The sequence below is a fragment of the Cherax quadricarinatus genome, chromosome 56 (assembly GCF_038502225.1).
Source record: "Cherax quadricarinatus isolate ZL_2023a chromosome 56, ASM3850222v1, whole genome shotgun sequence".
NCBI classification, from domain to species: Eukaryota; Metazoa; Arthropoda; class Malacostraca; order Decapoda; family Parastacidae; genus Cherax; species Cherax quadricarinatus.
The window spans coordinates 7,389,001-7,408,590 of record NC_091347.1 but is presented as its reverse complement, the minus strand read 5'-3'; the positions used below and the strand labels follow the sequence as shown (position 1 = coordinate 7,408,590).

At 40.3% G+C, this 19,590-nt stretch overlaps 1 protein-coding gene across 2 annotated transcripts in view; it reads left to right on the top strand.

Moving 5' to 3' along the window:
- The window catches only part of LOC128700672 (pyrimidodiazepine synthase), a 640,204-nt gene that overhangs the window by 264,851 nt on the left and 355,763 nt on the right, over positions 1-19,590 (top strand). The window contains exon 1 of one of the 2 annotated variants that reach the window (XM_053793963.2): positions 10,824-11,461. The exons of the other annotated variant lie outside the window; for it this stretch is intronic. The gene's annotated coding sequence lies outside the window, so the exon portion shown is untranslated. Of the gene's footprint in view, positions 1-10,823; positions 11,462-19,590 lie in introns of those variants that run through there. 2 annotated transcript variants of the gene reach the window in all.

The following is a 19,590-nucleotide window of genomic DNA, read 5'->3' as shown; positions in this document are numbered from 1 at the left end:
GTTGTGGTGTAGGGTAGTGTGGTGGAGGTGTAGGGTAGTGTGGTGGATGTGTAGGGTAGTGTGGTGATTTAGACCAGTGTAGTGGTGTGGTGGGGTAGTGTGGTATTGTGGTAGAGTGGCGGTGGTGTAGAGTAGTGTGATTGTGTGGTAGGTACAGCAGCAGCTGCAGCGCAGCACAGGTTCAGAACAGCAGCACAGCACGTCGTGCCACGTCCGCGTCAGCGTTGCTGCTGCTGCTGCTACACGTGGTGCTCACTTAAATAACACCTTAACTAAAATTGCAGTCTCTAGCACTGCAGTCAAAAGATTTTGGTTACTTAGCTGATCACTGTCTTACCTTTGTGGTGCCTCTGTTGGCCTGCGTGCGGCTAACACCAACAACTTTATTGATCAAGCCGTAAACCAGGAGGCCTTTTCTGGAACCGGTGATCTTAGGAATCGACTACAGGTAACCGTGTGTCTCTGAACACCACAGAGACTGAGATCCCTTCATCACTTGATCATATTTCACAGCGAGAATGAAGGTACTGATGAACACCTGGATCACATCTATACACAACTGTGTCAAGCAGCGCTGTATAGCCCTTGTGCTTTAGCGCTTCTTTTTGATTATAATAATAATATACACAATTGTTCATACAATAATTCTCACTGCTATCCGCCTCTGTTAATATTAATAGATTTGTTAGGTAAGTTATTGTAACATTGTTAGGTTAGAGTTTTTATTTTGGTTTGTTAGAGAGATGTGTGTGTCTGTGTATATACTCCGGAGAGGGTACGTGTTTCGCAGTAAATATACAAATATTTGTTTATCACCTGTTTGTGGTTGTTGTATTCGAATCGCAGCTACCGACTACTCCTCTGGAACTGAACGCTATTGAATTCTGTTTCTCTGGACTTCTTAAGTTCTATCATACCTATTCTTAAAACTGTGTTTAGATCTTCTCTTTATCACTTTATTTGTCAAGGTCATTCCACTTCCAGACCATTTTCATACTGAAGAAATATACTTCATACCATATCTTTGACCCATCTGTGTTTTTCAGTTTTCCCTCTATACCCTTGTGAACGTTTTTCTCCCTTTTCAAAGAACCTCAATGTCCACTCTATCAGTTCTTCCTGTCAGTGATGTTAATATTAACACTCCGTTGTATTTGTATGTATACCATTAATATATGCAGTATTCTATCTTATAGTAGAGACACTGCTATAACTCTTGTATAGCCATTGGTTATTACTGTTGCCAGAGGATAGATCATATTCAGTTTCAACTAGGAGGTCCTCGAGTATGGACGTATGACTGACCTCTTTGTATCCACATTCTCTTGTGTTATTAACAACAGAACTAAGGATTGCCTATTTATTTTCTATATGGTGAAACTCAAGAAATATCCAGACCGAAGGCATGACCTTCCTAGTTACCTGTATGTTAACATGCCACTCGTGGTTCTTCTGTCGTCTAATGTCATCAGGTTTATATCGTTTAATCTTTCCTCATAACTAGTATCAAGTAGCTATGGAACTATCTGATCTTATTCCAAGTCACTGTAGTATTTCCAGCTTCTTGACATGCTTGAACGAGTGTTGGTTTTATGTTGGGTTTACATACTCTAAGAATGGTCTAACATGTATCATAAATAGTGTTAGGAATTATTCTATTGAAATTTCTGAACGCTACCTATGATATATATTTGTTACAAGTTTCGATTATTTTTTCTATCCTAACAGCTTTAATGATTCCCTGTTCAACCAGACTATTGGCGTTGTCGGCCTGTTGGTTCAGATATCCATCACAACCAGGTTTATCTTGTACTGGGGAAGGTAATGATCAAGTTTTCTCTTAGACTCATATAGACATGTTCCAGCAATATTTGTAATATCTGGTGAAGTAGAAAAATCTAGGACCATGGATGTTGAAACTGTGTTCTCTTATTGTTCCTTTGGTACTCGTGCTTTTCACTGGTCTACTTACACTTCAGTACGTTGTTGTGCTAGTGGGTAGATTTGAGATTAAGCCCTCAAATATGTTTGTTCTATGTGTATAGTATCATATATCTCATGCCTTTGCTCCAGAGAGTATATTCCAAGTACCATGAGTCGTTCCCAGTAGTATAAACGCAATATTGACTATGCGGGCATTGAACGATCTCAACGATTCCAGCTCCGATACCTCTGAACACACCCATCAACACCTTATAATATTCTAAACGAGAGAGCACAAGTGATTTGAACTGAGTCACCGCTGACATTATTTCTTTAGTTTTGAAATTCTCATTAGCCACCCCGTCATTGTTTTCTGGCCTTTAAGGCATTTGCCTTATTTTTTTCTCTCTAATTAATAGATCATCTGAAATTGTTATTCATGCTCCTTTCATTCTGTGAGAGAATCGTCCTGCGTTTTGTATCCACTTATCCTTTTGAGTTCTTTCAGTACTGCCACATCTTAGCAGTTTTAATTTGTCACTCTTAAGCACCATGATATTTTAGGTTACCCAGTAGATGACTTTTCTTCAGGGTCGGAACTAGTCATGTGGGGGCCACGGAATAAACTGTATGTGGGTATCTCGCCCACGTTTTGGTTTATTATCATCATTGTTGCTGTTGCATTACTTAGTAGTTTAAAAACATTATCTGCAGCATATATACGTCCTGAGTTGCACTCAGGACGTATATATGCTGCAGATAATGCATTGTGATTATTTCTTGCAGTTAGAGCTATTGTAAATATAAGGAAAATGAACCGGTAGGTTATAGAAATAAAAGTTATAAACACTTATTTAACAAACTATCATGTTCTTTCACAGAACACATACCCCTGATAAACCAGACAAGTTAAAGTAAGCTCAAGCAAATTGGGTTTCCATGCTTTCTGAGTAGTAAATACTTAAATTACATCTCTAAAACCAAATTCTCGCAGAATGTCACTTTCAGTGGTCGTTAGTGTCAGCCTTGAGAGTCGGCGTTGAAATATTTTTGCCTGTGATGCGTTCTTTCTTTCATTTTGGAAAATAATCGTTCACCTCTACAGTTGAACGATTAGTTGTGCGGCAGTGAGTGAACATGCTGAGAGTGTCATCTAGTGTGAAACCCTTGAAAGGCAATGTCCACTGACTCTCGCTGAGTACAGTGAAAATATGAAAAGACTTCATATCTTCCACCATATACATCTCCCTCCAAAACAGTTGTATACACAGCTTTTCTAAGTCTTGTACTTTACCTTTCATAATATTAGTCATTTCAGATTGCTGATAAAGGTAACCATACGGGTTTTTCTGATCGGTTTGTGGGTTTTATTGTCATCAGAAACCTCATCCACTAGCCGGTACCATTCACTACTAATCAGAGCGTTCCGAGGAGCCGGCTCCAGTACCAACACTTCCTCTCTAGCCTCCAGAATATGTCGCACCACCTCGTGGTCCCACGTCATCCTGGTCAGCCTGACAGGCTGGTTCACTAGTGCCGTCCACCTCATCTTAGCCAGTTTCTGAAAATGAGAGAAAACACCGAGGGGGAAGCAACACCATCACCACCTAGCCCATGACTTAATAATTCCCGAGTGCTTCCCCGCACAACAATTAAGAGGAGGGTAATACCTTCATCCCAGTCCTTCTGGTATTGGGTACAACAAACATACATCATCCTGAGAGACTGGTGAAACCACTCTACTTGACTTTTAGAGTGAAAGACATTGGTAGATTTAACTTTAAGTAATTCTCTCAAAACTACATGGCTTGTGCAAAGCCTAACTGACAAAATTTCACCAGTAATCTCAAAATCACTCACACAAAATTATTAAGAAGGGGCAGAACTCTGGTAACCTGGTAAAAAGATAAGTGATTGGTAAATATTTGTTATCCAGCTCTCCCTTCTCAATACTGAAATATCCTCCATTGGGAATCTGTAAAAAAAAAAATCAGAATTTTATCCTCAAATGGCTCTGACATGACTGATCACATACTCTGTAAAATAAACATTTGTTAAATTTGGAAACCACTTCCTCTAACAGCTGGCAACTGGATAGCCTTCGGGGAGTCACCACATCCCTGGACCTCAACCAGCTGCTTCAGAGTCAAGGCATTCACTACCATGCCAGCACCAAGACTTCCCTCCCCCCCCAAACCGGGTTTGACCTGGACCAGTTCATCACTGCCCAGTCTCTCCTGCAAGTCAGACTCAATGAACAAGCTCCTCAGGCCCAAACTGTCACCACAGTCAATAGAAAGATCAAGGCGAGGCACAGACGTTCTTCCCTTGTTCACCTGGCTAGTCATAGTACACATCGAAAAATTTTAGTCACAGTAGCTATAGGTTTTACCTTACAACCTTGTAATCAGGGTCCCTCCAAACCAAACATTCCTCACTTTTTAGAAGTCCCATAACATTGTTGCCTAGTAGTAGGTCACCACCTGGAAAAGGTAAATCTTCTGTAATACCTACAGGCAGGTACCCAGACTAGTAAACCACACTCCACCCACAATCTGTACACTGGAATCCTAATAGTAGATCCTGAAATCCCTTTTAAAAATATATATATTTTTCAGTGTATCTTCTGGCACTGGTGATACAGCCTGCGCAAAAGGGAGAATGTGCTACATTCGTCCCTTAAAGACATAACACCCTACCTTCATTTTGGTGCAAGGCCACTGTAGACTTAATTGAAAAGACCTCCATCTGAGGGTCTAAAACAGCTGAACTTTCTGGCGTACTCTGGGGTAAGACTGCAATACAAACTATTGCATGTGTAACCGGGGTACTTGAGAGTCCTGTGCAGCAGTCTGGTCCTTAAGCATCTCCCTGCAATACTGCTGTAAATGACCCTTATTACAGTAAGTACAATTATAAACTTTAAAGATACCAGGCCCACCTGAGGTGGAGAACTGGGCTTTTCCTGCCTGTTCCTTGATTTCTTGAACCTAAATCTGAATTACCACTGTCTTAAGCAGGTAACTGAGAAGTAGACTTAAATTCCTGGGAACCAGGATTCTGGTGGTTAGTATGCTGACTCTTTGGATTATGAGGCTGAAAAAAAATTGGCTTAAACATATGAAATTTCTTACTTCTAGTTGGTGGAGAAAAATTAACATGATCTAGGTGATAACTACTTCGAACTTTTTGGTTGGCTAAAAACCTTTCACCCAACTCTACAGCATAGTTAAAATCATTAAAATCTTTTTCTTCAAGATATGCCTTAAGGCCAGGAGGTACACTGTTCAAAAGATCTTCTAGTAAAATTAAAGTCATTACACCTTCATAATCCTTGGAGCGGCACCACTTTGTCAGCAGCGACATCTTTTCCTTTCCATACTCCTGAAACTTTAAACTGCTAAACTTCAAACCTCTAAACTTCTTCCTATACTTCTCTGATAATATCTGATAGTTTGCCATTTAAATGGGTTCTTGCTAATGTTACTGTCTGGCCATTTCTGGGATTTTGCTTTACTTTATAGCTTGTTATAAATTAAATATGTCTACCCTGTTACCTGTTACTTGTGAAGCAGCAAACACTTTCTCTCTCTTTTTAGCCCTAAAGATTTCTCTTTCTCTTTCTGAATTTTAGTACGTTCAATCCTCCTCAAATCTTTTTCTTTCCTAATTAGAGGTAATTTTAGTCTTAATGTCTGTATTACATTACTGTCATTATTAGCAGTGAGGTTTGATCCAGGATCTCCTTCCAGACCCCTGTCACCACTAGAATCTCTACTGCTTACAGACATCTTAGAAAGTAATAGCACAAAACACTTGCATATTACAGTAGAAATTACTTATATAAAGTAAATCTCACAGCAAAGCACATAGGTACATTAAAATATTATTTACAGAAAATTATAATTATTAAATAACTCCCTAAATCACCAAATGTGCACACACAAAAATCAGGCAGAAAAATAATTGTATTAATTACACCTGAAAAAAGTTATTACTATTAATATAAATCGTTCCTTTAAATAGTGACTCTCCAGTTTTCAAATGTAAATTATTCTAAATTTGATAATTCTTCCCTGCAGGCCACCATGTTACGACTTTTTTGACTGCATAACGTAAATAAAAAGTCCTGGCTCCTAGAGGGGCATTTATATTATTAAAAATAGAAAAAGAAACCACTCAAGGTTCAGCTTGTACCTTCACATTAAATGTGGAATGTTAATTACTCATTATTATTATAAGGAAAGATACAAAAACTCACCTATACAAAAATATAATAGTAATGTATATACAACCTACAATCTACTCTGCTGCAACCAACATCTTTACTCGCATTAGCTTACTAGCACACCTCTACTAGTGAGTAAAAAATATATAAACGTTTATAAACAGGGAGCCTCCATGACCTCCCTCCCCTCTTCTTTCTGCCGGTCTGTCTACCAACAGGTAAAAACACTAAACGAGTACTCTCCCAAAACTTAACCAGGCCTCTGCACACTAGGGACTTAAAGGTAAACATGAGAGCACTTAAACACACATAAGATTACCTATAGTATAAACTAAAAAAAACTCACCAACACAACTAATCACACACCTATATCTGCTGTGCTTCACCTACTGCACAAAACACCTCGCTCTCCTCTTTCTTGGCCGCTCTGACTGACCAGGAATAATACGCGTCCTGTTTCAGTCGAATCGAATCGAATCGAGGACGACGAGAGTTGTCGTAAGATGGGAAGGAAGAAGGATAAGGAAGGATGGAAATAACTGGAAAAGGATGGGGAGGAGGGGAAGAGGAGGAATCAAGGCAAGTGGCCCAACCACTTTGGGACATGTGGTACAAAAGTACTGGAGACGTAGATAGAGAGGCTTGACTGATGTCATTGCTTAGCTCACTAGGAGAGGATGGCGAAGGCAGCGGTAGGAGCTGGGAGTGTCAGAAGGCAGCAAGCAGGATGAGATGGTTATGGTCTTAAACCGTTTATCAGTGCGGTAAATTGTTTTCGAGGGAGTTGTATCACACTTATGGGAGAGCTGTAGTAGTAGTCGTTGGTTTGGAGTTGGTGGAGTATCTGGTTGTAGGTAGGGAATGGTCTTTCTTCGCTTTGGTACGATACAGTGTTGTCTTGGAGATGTTGGATGAGTTCTAGGCGAGTCATGCTTGCAGGGTACAGCCTCGTGGTGTAGAATATGAGTCCTTTGTGTTTAACCCATGGTGTTCCAGGTAATCGACGTGAGCTAAGTAGAGAAGGCGGTGGTGGAGTAGAGGAAGGTGGTGTTGCTTCGTTTTCAACTTCAGTAGACGAATTAGAAGATGTTTCTGGTGGTAAGGCTTCTGATTGGTTGGATTCAGTGAGAGGTGGTGGCGGTGGAGGCTTCTCATTGGTCGTTGTTGGATTGACGTCACTAGTTGGTGGTGTTGAAGGAACTTCTGCAGAAGAGTTGGCGATTAAGTTTTTGGTGAATTTTAGAATTTCTTCAGAAGGTGGAGATGCTGGAAATGTAAATGAAGGCATGTTATTTAATGCAAATAACTCGTTGATGGTAGAGTTAAATGATCCAGGTACAGCCATGTTTTGCATATGAGCGTATAGTAGACAGTAGTGAATCTTCGTTACGTGACATGTTGGAGGAGTGATGGTAGTGGTGGTGGTGGAGGCGGGCTGAGTAGATGCTTGAAGTAATTTTGTAGTGTCTGCTTGTATTTTTGCAATTGCTGCATACGTTGGAGTGTTGCTAGTAGGTTTTTTCTTTGCTGCATCTTACGTTTTCTTCATAATATCCTTTCTTGTAGGACATTTTGCTGCCAGTGTATGGTGATCATTACTCTTGCAGTTTAAGCACGCTGGTTGTGTTGGAGCAGCAGCGGTGCAGGAACTGAAGGCGTGTCCCTCACTACCACATGTAGTGCAGAACTTCTTGTCTTTTACTGAACAAGCTTTGGTGGTGTGATGGTATGAATAACAGTTCCAGCAATGTTGGATGTAGTGATATCTCTCTGCTTCAATGTAGGTAGGGCTGATGTAGTAGTAGTAGTAGACAGCAAGACCTTCGTTCAGTGCAGTGGCAGCCATGTTCACGTCGGTGAAGGTGACCTTGATCATGGACGTTGCATTTGGGATTTTTGTAATGCTGTCAACAGTAGCCCAAGTATTTTGCGTCTCGATGGATGACTTGAGTTCAGCAGGTGTTTGAGACGTCAGAATCTTGTCCAGTTTTTTTAGGAATACTGATTTCCTTGCCCTGAGGGCAGGAGATGACGTAACAGTAAACCCTTGAGTAGTAAGAGTAGTGATGGCTTCTGTAGTGAGTAGCTTCTCTGCTTCAGCATCATCGTGACGCACAACAATGAATGCTTCTTTCAGTGACAATATGGTGTTGAATTTTACTTCCAGTGCTCCCTGAACAACAGTTGCAAAAGCAATCTTCGTTGAATCATCAACGGTACCATTTCTTGGTTTGATCTTTACACGATTTGCGTAGCTCATCGTGTAAGTCAAGGCGATGACAACGCTGGTAAAGGTTCCCCTCCCCAACGGGGATCGTAGGGAGACAGAGTAAGTAAGGAGAGCTGCTGTGACCTGCCTGGGCGAGAGTCAAGAGCAGAATCCTTTTCGAAGTCTCTTTTTGGCAGTTTCAGTATAAATCCCGGAACTATGGAGCATTTTTTATACAATATTTTTACTGCAGCACATGCATAATAACTAGTCCTTGAGCTAAAGGGTATGTCCAATGAGGAGAGGTTAAGGGAACTCAGCCTGATGACATTACAAGAATATACTTGAGTGATGTGATGAAAACGTACAAAATACTAAGAAAAATTGTTAATGTGCAGAGGGACAGATTGTTTGGGAGGCGGGAAACAGGAACACAAGGGCACAATTTGAAGTTGAAATCACAGATGACTCAGGGATGCTTAGTCAGGAAGGGAAACGCCCTGAAAAATGGAGTCTTAGAGGCAGGATCCATGCATAGCTTTAAGAAAGGCTAAGTTAAGGCTCTCGAAAGCAGTAGCGACCAACAAAGCAGCTGGACCAGGAGCCAAAACTCAACCCCTGCCAGCTACATATTGGTGAGTACAACAGGGCAAGTGTCTGTTGACAAGTGCCTTTGCTAGCTGGCAGCTCTAAAACTAACTTTCTCTGTATCTGTCTGTCTCTGTCTCTCTCTCTGTCTCTCTCTCTCTGTCTCTCTCTCTCTCTCTCTCTCTCTCTCTCTCTCTCTCTCTCTCTCTCTCTCTCTCTCTCTCTCTCACACACACACACACACACACACACACACACACACACACACACACACACACACAGGCTCAGACATGTCGTGTTCATCTCCATACACGTCATGACAGGAAGCAGGTGACAGTCTTGGGGACCTTTTCTCGTCTCACCCCGACTCCATTTGTTGACATAGTGACTCCCAACACACACACTGGAAAATTGGATGTGTGTGTCCTCTGCTGTGATGGATTACATGAATCAGTAAGATGACTCGCATGATGAATATACCATTCAAGTTCTTGGATCCAAATGTTGTACTCTTGACAGAAGTAAAGACAGTTTAGAACTAGCTGTTATTGGGGCGCCAGCGTTGTATGACCCATGCTGAATTATTGTGGTGGAGTGTGGTAGCCAGTAACCTGGTCACCACCAGTAAAGGCTATTACAATCCCTAACATAGGAATAAATGGAAACTCGGTGTATATATATATATATATATATATATATATATTATATATATATATATTACACACACACTGAGACTTTGACAACTCATTGTGTATACATACTGAGAGATAAACACCTAGGTTTTTAAATATTGAGAGATACCTTGGTTTATAAGCAATGAGACATACACCTCTCGGTGTGGTTTAACCATCAGGGCAGTATGGTGGTGTGGAATTTACCTAAGTGAAACATATTTTCACGCGAATATATCAGTTGGTTCGCTGACCGGGAGGCAGCCTATATGTGTGCATGACCATACTCTTAGCAGCTAGGAGTATGTTACAATTCACCTTTTCACTATCATTCACTGTGTACATTCACTGTTATTCTTAGTGTACACACGTCAAGAATACTATACTTAAATTTGCCCCGTTTAAATTGATTATATTATTTACTGATAAAAAACTGTGTGAATAAATGAAGCAGCATGTACCTAAAAAAATAATGTTTGGAATCTGGCTCAAAATAATAATTAAAATCAACGGAAATCTGATAAATAAGAACTTTTAATAAATGTAACCAGTGGAATTCTGACGTCGGTCAGTGAAACACAGATTGTAATGACCTAACATGTAACCAAACATGACCTGACTAGGCCATCTAATATTATTTTTATTTTTTACAACAATATAACAAAGCCTCTAGTTAGTATAATGAAATTATCATACAGTGATGAAATACAACTAATCGATGACTAAATTGCCCTTTAGTTAGTATAATGAAATTCTAATGTTGATGAAAAACGAAATACATTAATCAAGTGTATAGAAATAGTTAATTTCACAGATGACAGAGGAAGTAAATTAGTATATATCCTGAATGTATATCTCTTGACGTGTATGTCTTAAGAGCAGCTTTGTATGAACAGGGTGTCGCTGAGTAATGGCGTACAAGCGATCCCCAGCCTTAATGACTTTGCTTATTCGACAGGTTTAAACCTGAATAACTAAAACAAGGACATAACGACAGGTATGTACAAGGAGATGTGTAACTCCCTCAGTGTATATACACTGAGTTTGATTCCTGTTTTAGGGTTCAAAGTATTTTTAACCGGTGTTGAAAAAGTGATACGGAACCTAAATGACACTTTGAGTAATCTACAGACTTGAAGCGCAGCGAACCAACCAACCAGGAGAGGCAGTAGTATACATACAACAGTGGTGAAGGGAGGAACAACCTCACGAAACTATCCATGTTTATATCAGTTACTGGGGTAACAATTTATCTGCATGATACATACACCGAGAATTGTATTCCTCTCGGCGTATATAGAGATAAAAGTTTGTTATAATCCCTATATTAAGGATTAAAGTATTTTTGTTTGGTGGAGAGTACGTTGCGAGCAGCCTAAATGGCACTAGTGTAGTCGATAGGCTTTTAAACTCCAATTAATAAACCATCTCAATCCTCCACAGACAATAGAAATGAAATAATGATTGAATTTCGGTTAATATTTGTGAAACAGTGATGAAAAGTGAATGAAATATCTCAGGTTATTAGTGTATAGGAAATAATCACTGAAAAAAAGTGAAGCATTGATGGCGGATAAAACCCATGGACCACCTGTGTTAGTGAACACTGCATACCACCTGTGTTAGTGAACACTGCATACCACCTGTGTTAGCGAACACTGCATACCACCTGTGTTAGTGAACACTGCATACCACCTGTGTTAGTGAACACTGCATACCACCTGTGTTAGTGAACACTTAATACCACCTGTGTTAGTGAACACTTCATACCACCTGTGTTAGTGAACACTGCATTAACTGACGAGTAAACACTGTACTACAGGTTTTGGACTGCATCAAGTGGTAAGTTTAAATTTCCTTCCTGACCAATGATTTAAAAGTGTTGGTCGCTGTATTATTGAGTATTATGGGAGAACTTTGATCTGTGGCCGGCAAATAAATATTTTCGCTACGATGCAGGATGATTACACAATTATCCGACACTTGAGCATTGTTATTCAGTGATAATTGAAAAAAAACTGAACGAATCATTTTGGTTATTTTTTATGGTAGGTGGAAATCTAGTTAAATTTGAGATTTTCTGCAGATAATTCCCGTAATAGATTCAAATCATTATCTATCAGATTGTCGGAGTCAGACTCTTTTAAGTCTATTCGTAAACCATCTTATTTAACGTTAATTTACGCAAATATTCAATAATTTGGTAGCATTTACATAAAAATTTCTAATATTTATTTTGCATAAGAGGTAATATTCAGACCATAAATAAAAACAGTCAGGCCAGCAGGTCAAATTATGACAAAGATCCTGTCAGGAAACACATGTCATTTTTCCTGACGAATAAAACAACTATGAATATTGAATGGAGACCTGAGTGAGTTCAAGCACTTGTAGCCACATGTAGTGCGAGTAGCGCTCCTCAATAATCAGCGAAGGGATTTAATTTAAACTGTTTTAAATCACCTATATATATTTTGGTCAAATGTTCCTTCGTGCTGAGTCTGTTATTATAGTTCACTTTAAAGTAAATAAATCTTCCAAAACATGAAAATAATGAAGGGATAAAATGAGTAATAAATATGGTAAAATTTAATCCTCGTCTCTTTAATTAAAGCCAACGGAGGGTAAATGTCCCAAGAATTCCAAGCCTCACTAAATATTCGATTTTTATAATAGGCAATGAAAGCTGTTTTCTCATTTTTTTTCCACCGTGTGTGGTAAGTGAGTGTGGGGGTCAGGAGTGTGGGGCCAGGGGTATGCGAAAGCAGTGTGGCTGTGTGGGGGGAAGCCTTGAGTGTGGGGCAGCAGCGTGGTGGTGCGACATAGACGGATGGTCTGAGATCCATGAACATGACGGGCCAGCGATCACAGAGCCTAGCAGCAGGCGCCTGTCTATACCAGAAGCTGACTCCATCACAAACTCGTGCATATCCCATGTGCACTCTCACTCTCTTTGGGATAGGGCTAGGCTTCTCACGGCTGGTTGTGCAGGATTATGTTGGCTATGCAGGGCATGGAAGAGTAGTTAAGGAAGCTAGGCTGAGCAAGGCTTGGCTTAAAAGATTAGGTTAGGCTTGGGAAATCAGGACGGGGAGGATTGAATGATAGGCATTGTATAAAGCAATTTGACTTCAATTTAACGTCACGTATTGACGTGCTCTATCCACTTAACTGTTTAGAATAACTTATTTTTCTGGTTGACTAACTGACATGATGGTGCTGACGCTCGTCGTAGTATTAAGAGTTTCAGGAAATCATTTTACAAAAGCACTCGAAAGTCAACGTTACCATCCGTAACATTTCATAAGATCCTGGTTTCCCTCTGATGGATTTTGAGGGGTTTCCCACTCCCGCAGACCTGTCATAGGCCAGAGTAGTCTGGTGCTGGCCTGGTCAATCAGACTGTTGCTGCTGGAAGCCCGCTGTCCACTTACACATCTCAGACTGGTTGATCCAGCACTTGTCGGAGTTCTTAGCAAGTTTCATTTTGAAGACCTCTATATACTTTTTCGGCAGTTACTGATATATTTGGTAAAATATTAAAAAGTGTGTGACCATGGATGTTGATACAATGTTCTCATTGTGCCCACGGTATCTCTACTTTTCACTGGGTTTATTTTAAATTTTCTCTCGTATCTCTCACCCCAGTATGTTATGGCAGTGTACAGTTTTAGCACTAGGTTCTCGAGTATGTTTCCTCGTATATTTTTTCAAGGATCTCTCCTCTGCTCTAGTAAGTACGTATTTAGGACTCTGAGGCATTCCCAGCAATTTAAATGCTTTATTGACTGTGAGTTGTAAATGATCTCTGTATTTGTTCCATTTCTATATCTCAATGGCTAATAACTCTCTTTAGAACTTAACTCTCTAAGCGAGAAAGTAATAGCGATTTGAATATTGTCACTACTAATATTTGCGTTATTTTGAAGGTTCTCAGTATCCACCCCGTAATTTTCCTGTCGTAACATTTGATTTATTGAGTTCTTTGAGAGAAATTCCCAGGTCCTGATGAACTGCTTGCAAGGGTGTTAAAGGAACGTAAAGAGGAACTTAGCATACCTTTGGCTAATCTTTTTAACATATCACTACAAACTGGCATAGTGCCTGTTAAGTGGAAAATGGCAAATGTAATACCTATTTACAAGGCAGGTGACAGGTCCTTGGCTTCGAACTATAGACCATTAATAAGATTTACCTCCATAGGTTGGAAAATTTATGGAATCAATAATTACCGAAGCAATTTGTAGCCATCTTGACAGGCACAGATTGACTAATGATTCTCAACACGGTTTTACGAAGGGGCGTTCCTGTCTTGCGAATTTACTAACATTTTTCACTAAGGTGTTTGAGGAGGTAGATCATGGTAATGAATATGATATTGTGTATATGGACTTCAGTAAAGCTTTCGATAGAGTTCCACACCAGAGGCTATCGAGGAAACTTAGGGCACACGGAATTGGAGAAATTTTTTCCTGGGTAGAGGCATGGCTGATAAATAGACAGCAGAGAGTTTGCATAAATGGGGAGAAATCAGAATGGGGGCACGTCACAAGCGGTGTTCCTCAGGGGTCAGTGTTGGGCCCGTTGTTGTTCACAATTTACATAAACGACATAGATGAGGGAATAAATAGCGACATAAGCAAATTTGCTTATGACACCAAAATAGGCCGTCCAATTCATTCTAATGAGGACATTAGAGCACTCCAGGATGATTTGAATAGACTGACGCAATGGTCGGAGAAGTGGCAGATGCAGTTTAATATTGACAAATGCAAAGTTCTAAATGTTGGACAGTTAAATAACCATGCCACATATAAACTAAATAATGTAGATCTTAATACTACCGATTGCGAAAAGGATTTAGGAGTTCTGGTTAGCAGTAACCTAAAACCAAGACAACAGTGCATTAGTGTTCGCAATAAAGCTAACAGAATTCTTGGCTTCATATCTAGAAGTATAAATAATAGAAGTCCTCAGGTTGCTCTTCAACTCTATATATCCTTGGTTAGGCCTCATTTAGACTATGCTGCTCAGTTCTGGTCACCGTATTACAGAATGGATATAAATGCTCTGGAAAACGTACAAAGGAGGATGACAAAGATGATCCCATGTATCAGAAATCTTCCCTATGAGGATAGACTGAGGGCCCTCAATCTGCACTCTCTCGAAAGGCGTAGAATTAGGGGGGATATGATCGAGGTGTATAAATGGAAAACAGGAATAAATAAAGGGGATGTAAATTGTGTGCTGAAAATTTCCAGCCAAGACAGGACTCGCAGCAGTGGTTTCAAGTTGGAAAAATTCAGATTCAGGAAGGATATAGGAAAGTACCGGTTTGGTAATAGAGTTGTGGATGAGTGGAACAAACTCCCGAGTACAGTTATTGAGGCTAAAACGTTGTGTAGTTTTAAAAATAGGTTGGATAAATACATGAGTGGGTGTGGGTGGATGTGAGTTGGACCTGACTAGCTTGTGCTGCTGGGTCTGGTACAGTGTTACGTCCTTAAGTGGGGATGACCAGACTGGGTGGGTCATTGGGATAATCCGGGGGGTGGGTCATTGGTCTAATCCGGGGGGGGGGACATGGACATGCTCCGCATGGGTCAGTAGACCTGTTGCAGTGTTCCTTCTTTCTTATGTTCTTATGTTCTTAAAAGTCAGCTGATATTATTACTCACGGGTCCTTCATGATTATTTTCGTTCAGTTTGCTGATCCTCTCGTGTTTTGTATATACACTTAGTGGCCACTTCATTTGGTACACTCTTTTAGTACAGAACAGTCTGAATTCTTCGAGGCATGGTTCCAACAAAATGCTAGAAATATTCCTCACAGATTCTGGCCCATGCTGACATGATAGCATCACTCAATTGTTGCAGATTTGTCGGCTGTACATTCATGCTGTGAATCTCCTGTTCCACTTTATCCCAAATGTTTATGCCAAATTCTGACTACACCATCTGCATGTCGCAGCAGAAATCAGACCAGGCAACGTTTTTCCAATCTTCAACTGTCCAGTTTTGGTGAGCCTGTGCCCACTGTAGTCTCAGGTTCCTGTTCTTAGTTGACAGAAGTGGTACTCAGTTTGGTCTTCTGTTGTAGCCCATCCACTTCTAAGGTCTACATGTTTTGCATTCAGATATTCTCTTCTGCATACCAGTGTAATGTATGGTTGAGTTACTGTCTCCTTCCTGTCAACTTGAACAAGTTTGGCCATTTTCCTCTGACACTTCTTATTAACAAATTGTTTTCTCCCACATAACCGCTCATTGGATGTTTTGTGTCCTTTCACAATTCTCTGTAAACTTTGGAGACTGTTGTGTGTTAAATTCCTGATCATCAGTTTCTGAAAGTCAAACCAGCCCGTCTGGCATCAACAATCATTCCACGGTCAAAGTCACTTGGGTCACTTTTCTTCTGCATTCTCATGTTTTGACTGAACAACAACTAAACCTCTTGACCATGCTTTAAGGTAGTGAGGTGCTGCCACGTGATTGGTGAGTAAATATTTGCACGAACTAGCAGGTGTACAGATGTACTTAATAAAGTGGCTACTTTGTGTAATGTCCCTTCTGAGTTACTAATTTGTTTCCATATGTAAGCTGTTGGAACCTGTCACCAATCATTTAGTGATAATATTCTTAGGGTAAGTTATAGAGAAATTTTCTACTTCCTCTTTGAGCCATGTTAACAGTTCTAGAAGAGGAATTCTGTTAAACAAGGCAGCGACTCGTGAGTGTTCATTTCGCCTTCTTGTTTACCAGAGTTCCTCTTCCAGATGTGTTACATGTCTCAGAGGAACTAGAAAATTTCCCTTTGTCTTACACTAAGGATATTATCACTGGATTGATTAAGCTGTGCACAGTAAATTGTAAGCTTATACTTGAAGGTAAATATTGTGCTAAGAAACAAGGAACTTTCTCTTGCATAATGTAACTTATGGAGCTTTGAGATCAAGCTCCTTAAAAATATTCTCTCAAGTAAAACCTAATAGTTTAGATATATTGATGACGTTCTTTGCCAGAATAAAAAGGGACTCTATAGTTGGTTAGTAAAGCACTCGCTACCATTTTCCACCTCTTTGGATAGACAATCTGCAGTTTTGTGACCCGACTCGCTGCAGGTAAAACACACTTGTGAACAGGCAGGCAGATTTTTTTTTTGTTGGCTGTTGATTTCTTCGATGCTTTGGCATTTTGTGCTTCGAGATTTAATCCTTTAAAATCTTCACGTAAGTTATAAGCCTCGGCGTAGATATCAGCAGCTTCACCGACTTCTGCAGTAGTACACAAGTTGCACTCTCACGCAAGTCCGAATTGGATAAGGAATAGCGGACCAAGAATTGGTCAGCCACTATGAAATATCCAAGAGAGAGTGAGTCCTAGTTAATTCCTGCATTGTCCGTACAAAAATCGACGACCAAGAAGAGTGGTTTGAATGGGCTTCAAAGTAGCATGAAATTCCCTTCAGTTAGTCTTTTGTTTTTACGAAACACCTTAAGAATTGCCTTCCTGAACAACATATAATCGCAAATTATATCATAGGACGAAGTTGCATAAACATTTAAAACAGTACCGGAGAAAAGCATGACTAACTTTGTTGCCCAGGTGTCAGCTGGCCACTTATATAAGGTGGCAATGGTTTCAGACAGTATAGTATACGGGGTGATGTCTTCCCCTTCTGTGAGTGGAGATATATTTGGTGTGTTGTCTCGGGTGATGTTTTCAGTAGACACTAGTTTCTCTTTAAAAAAATATGTATGTAGTTTCTTTGGTTCTAACGTTCATTTCTTCAGTTTAAAAAGCTCTCTGTTCTGTTTGATTGTTCTAAAGCTCTCTTGAGCTTCCTCCTGAAGCTTCTTTTGCTCTCTCACGGTCTCGGTCTCTCAGGGTTTCGGTCTCTCAGGGTTTCGGTCTCTCAGGGTTTCGGTCTCTCAGGGTTTCGGTCTCTCAGGGTTTCGGTCTCTCAGGGTCTCGGTCTCTATCTCGGTCTCGGTCTCTATCTCGGTCTCGGTCTCTATCTCGGTCTCGGTCTCTATCTCGGTCTCGGTCTCTATCTCGGTCTCGGTCTCTCTCGGTCTCTCTCGGTCTCGGTCTCGGTCTCTCTCGGTCTCGGTCTCTCTCGGTCTCGATCTCTCTCTCGGTCTCGATCTCTCTCTCGGTCTCGATCTCTCTCTCGGTCTCTCTCTCTCGGTTTCTCTCTCTCTCTCGGTCTCTCTGACTTTCTCTTTCTTTCTCAATTTTCCTAAAACTGCCAAATAATTTCCAGTTGAAGCTGTTTTTCAGCCGACTGCAGAAAATATATATAACCTCTTCATCCTGGGGAGGATCATATCAATATGAAGCCATTTGCAATCCGAGTCGCTGAATCAGTTCACGAGTGGAGGACCCCGGTAAACACTCCACCTGTCTTGGTGAAAATGATGAGCCAAATTGAAGTAGTGTTTGTCCTGGGCTCTGCGCTGTGATGATAATAGTCATCACAATGATAGTGGTGGCGGTAGTGGTTTCTGATAAGTGGGTGTGGTTGTGTTGGTGGTGATAGACATGTGATGCATGTATGGGTGATGTGTGTGTGTGTATTGGTGGTGGTTGTGGTGGTGAGTGGGGGGGGATTACAATGGTCATGGTGGTGATAATAGTGGCGATGTGGGTTAGGGGTGATTGTTGGTACTGATGGTAATATCAGTGATATTAGTATTAATGGTGTTAACATTAAAGGTGTTTGTATTAAAGATAATATATTGGGTTAAACAAACATGAGTTAATAACGATTGTTTGAAAGTCGAGGTGAAGATCAGCGGAAGTGAATAGTACAGACGGGTTTTTGCACAATAACAATGATAATAAAACTACTAACGACCTTTTAGTTCAGTCATTTTCTTAGGCTTAAAATATGTAGACTTCGCTAGGGTCATTAGGGATTAAAGAAATAAACTCGGTGTATTTATTCGGAGAGAGAGAGAGAGACTTGTATATGCGCTGCCACAAACACCATAACTGATCAGCACATTACCAGTTCCTGTCTAGCAGAACCACATAAATCTTATGAAGTGTCTACACATGTGTATATGAAATATTTTATTTTAATCCTACAACACTACTGAAGCGAAGATAAATCTGATTTAAGCTTAATGAATTCCAGCGTCTCAAGTTAATTAATATTGCTGATCTGCAAGGCTTACCTGGTGGGGTTACTGACTTTATTCTCCATGTGTATCTTTTTTGGCGGACGTAGGTTCGAGCCTCCATTTTTTGCGCTGAATGATTCGCTAAGTTTAGCTGTTTAGAGTAAATGTAGTAATAATAATGACAATAATACTTAGCTTATTGGTAGAGATATTACTGAGCACTATTCTGAGACACAGCTAAGTACTTATAAGTGGTCAGGCTCTCGAGTGAATATTACTTAAGTAGCACAATGGTTTGAAATTTACCGAGAGTAAATAAGACTCAATACCAAGGTTCAGGAATTTTAAAATACCTTAACCCTCATTCTATTTTTCAACACGTTGGCTGTCTCCCACCGAGGCAGTGACACAAAAAAGAAACACTTTCACCATCATTCACTCAGTCACCGTGTTTGCGGAGGCGCTCAGATACCATAGTTTAGATGTCACTCTGCATATTGTCTTGTATTTCACATATATGACTCGACAGACGAATACGTTGCTTCATTTCCCATTAATAAAGCAGCTTATACGGCGAACTTATTAACTAATAGTTATAATAATGGTCGCGGAAGTTTAGTAATTGTATCAATAACTTCCCAAGAGTAACCATGACTTGGGGTTTCCATGAAAGTGATTGCATCAGTAACTACACATGAGTGCTGGTCATCAATTACTTCCCACGAGTGACCCCTCAAGGAAGGTTCCTTGATGTTGGTGAGGGGCTCTTGATTTAGGGAATTGGATCTGTGCTCCAGTTCCCCGAATTAAGCCTGAATGCCTTCCACATCCCCACCCCAGGCG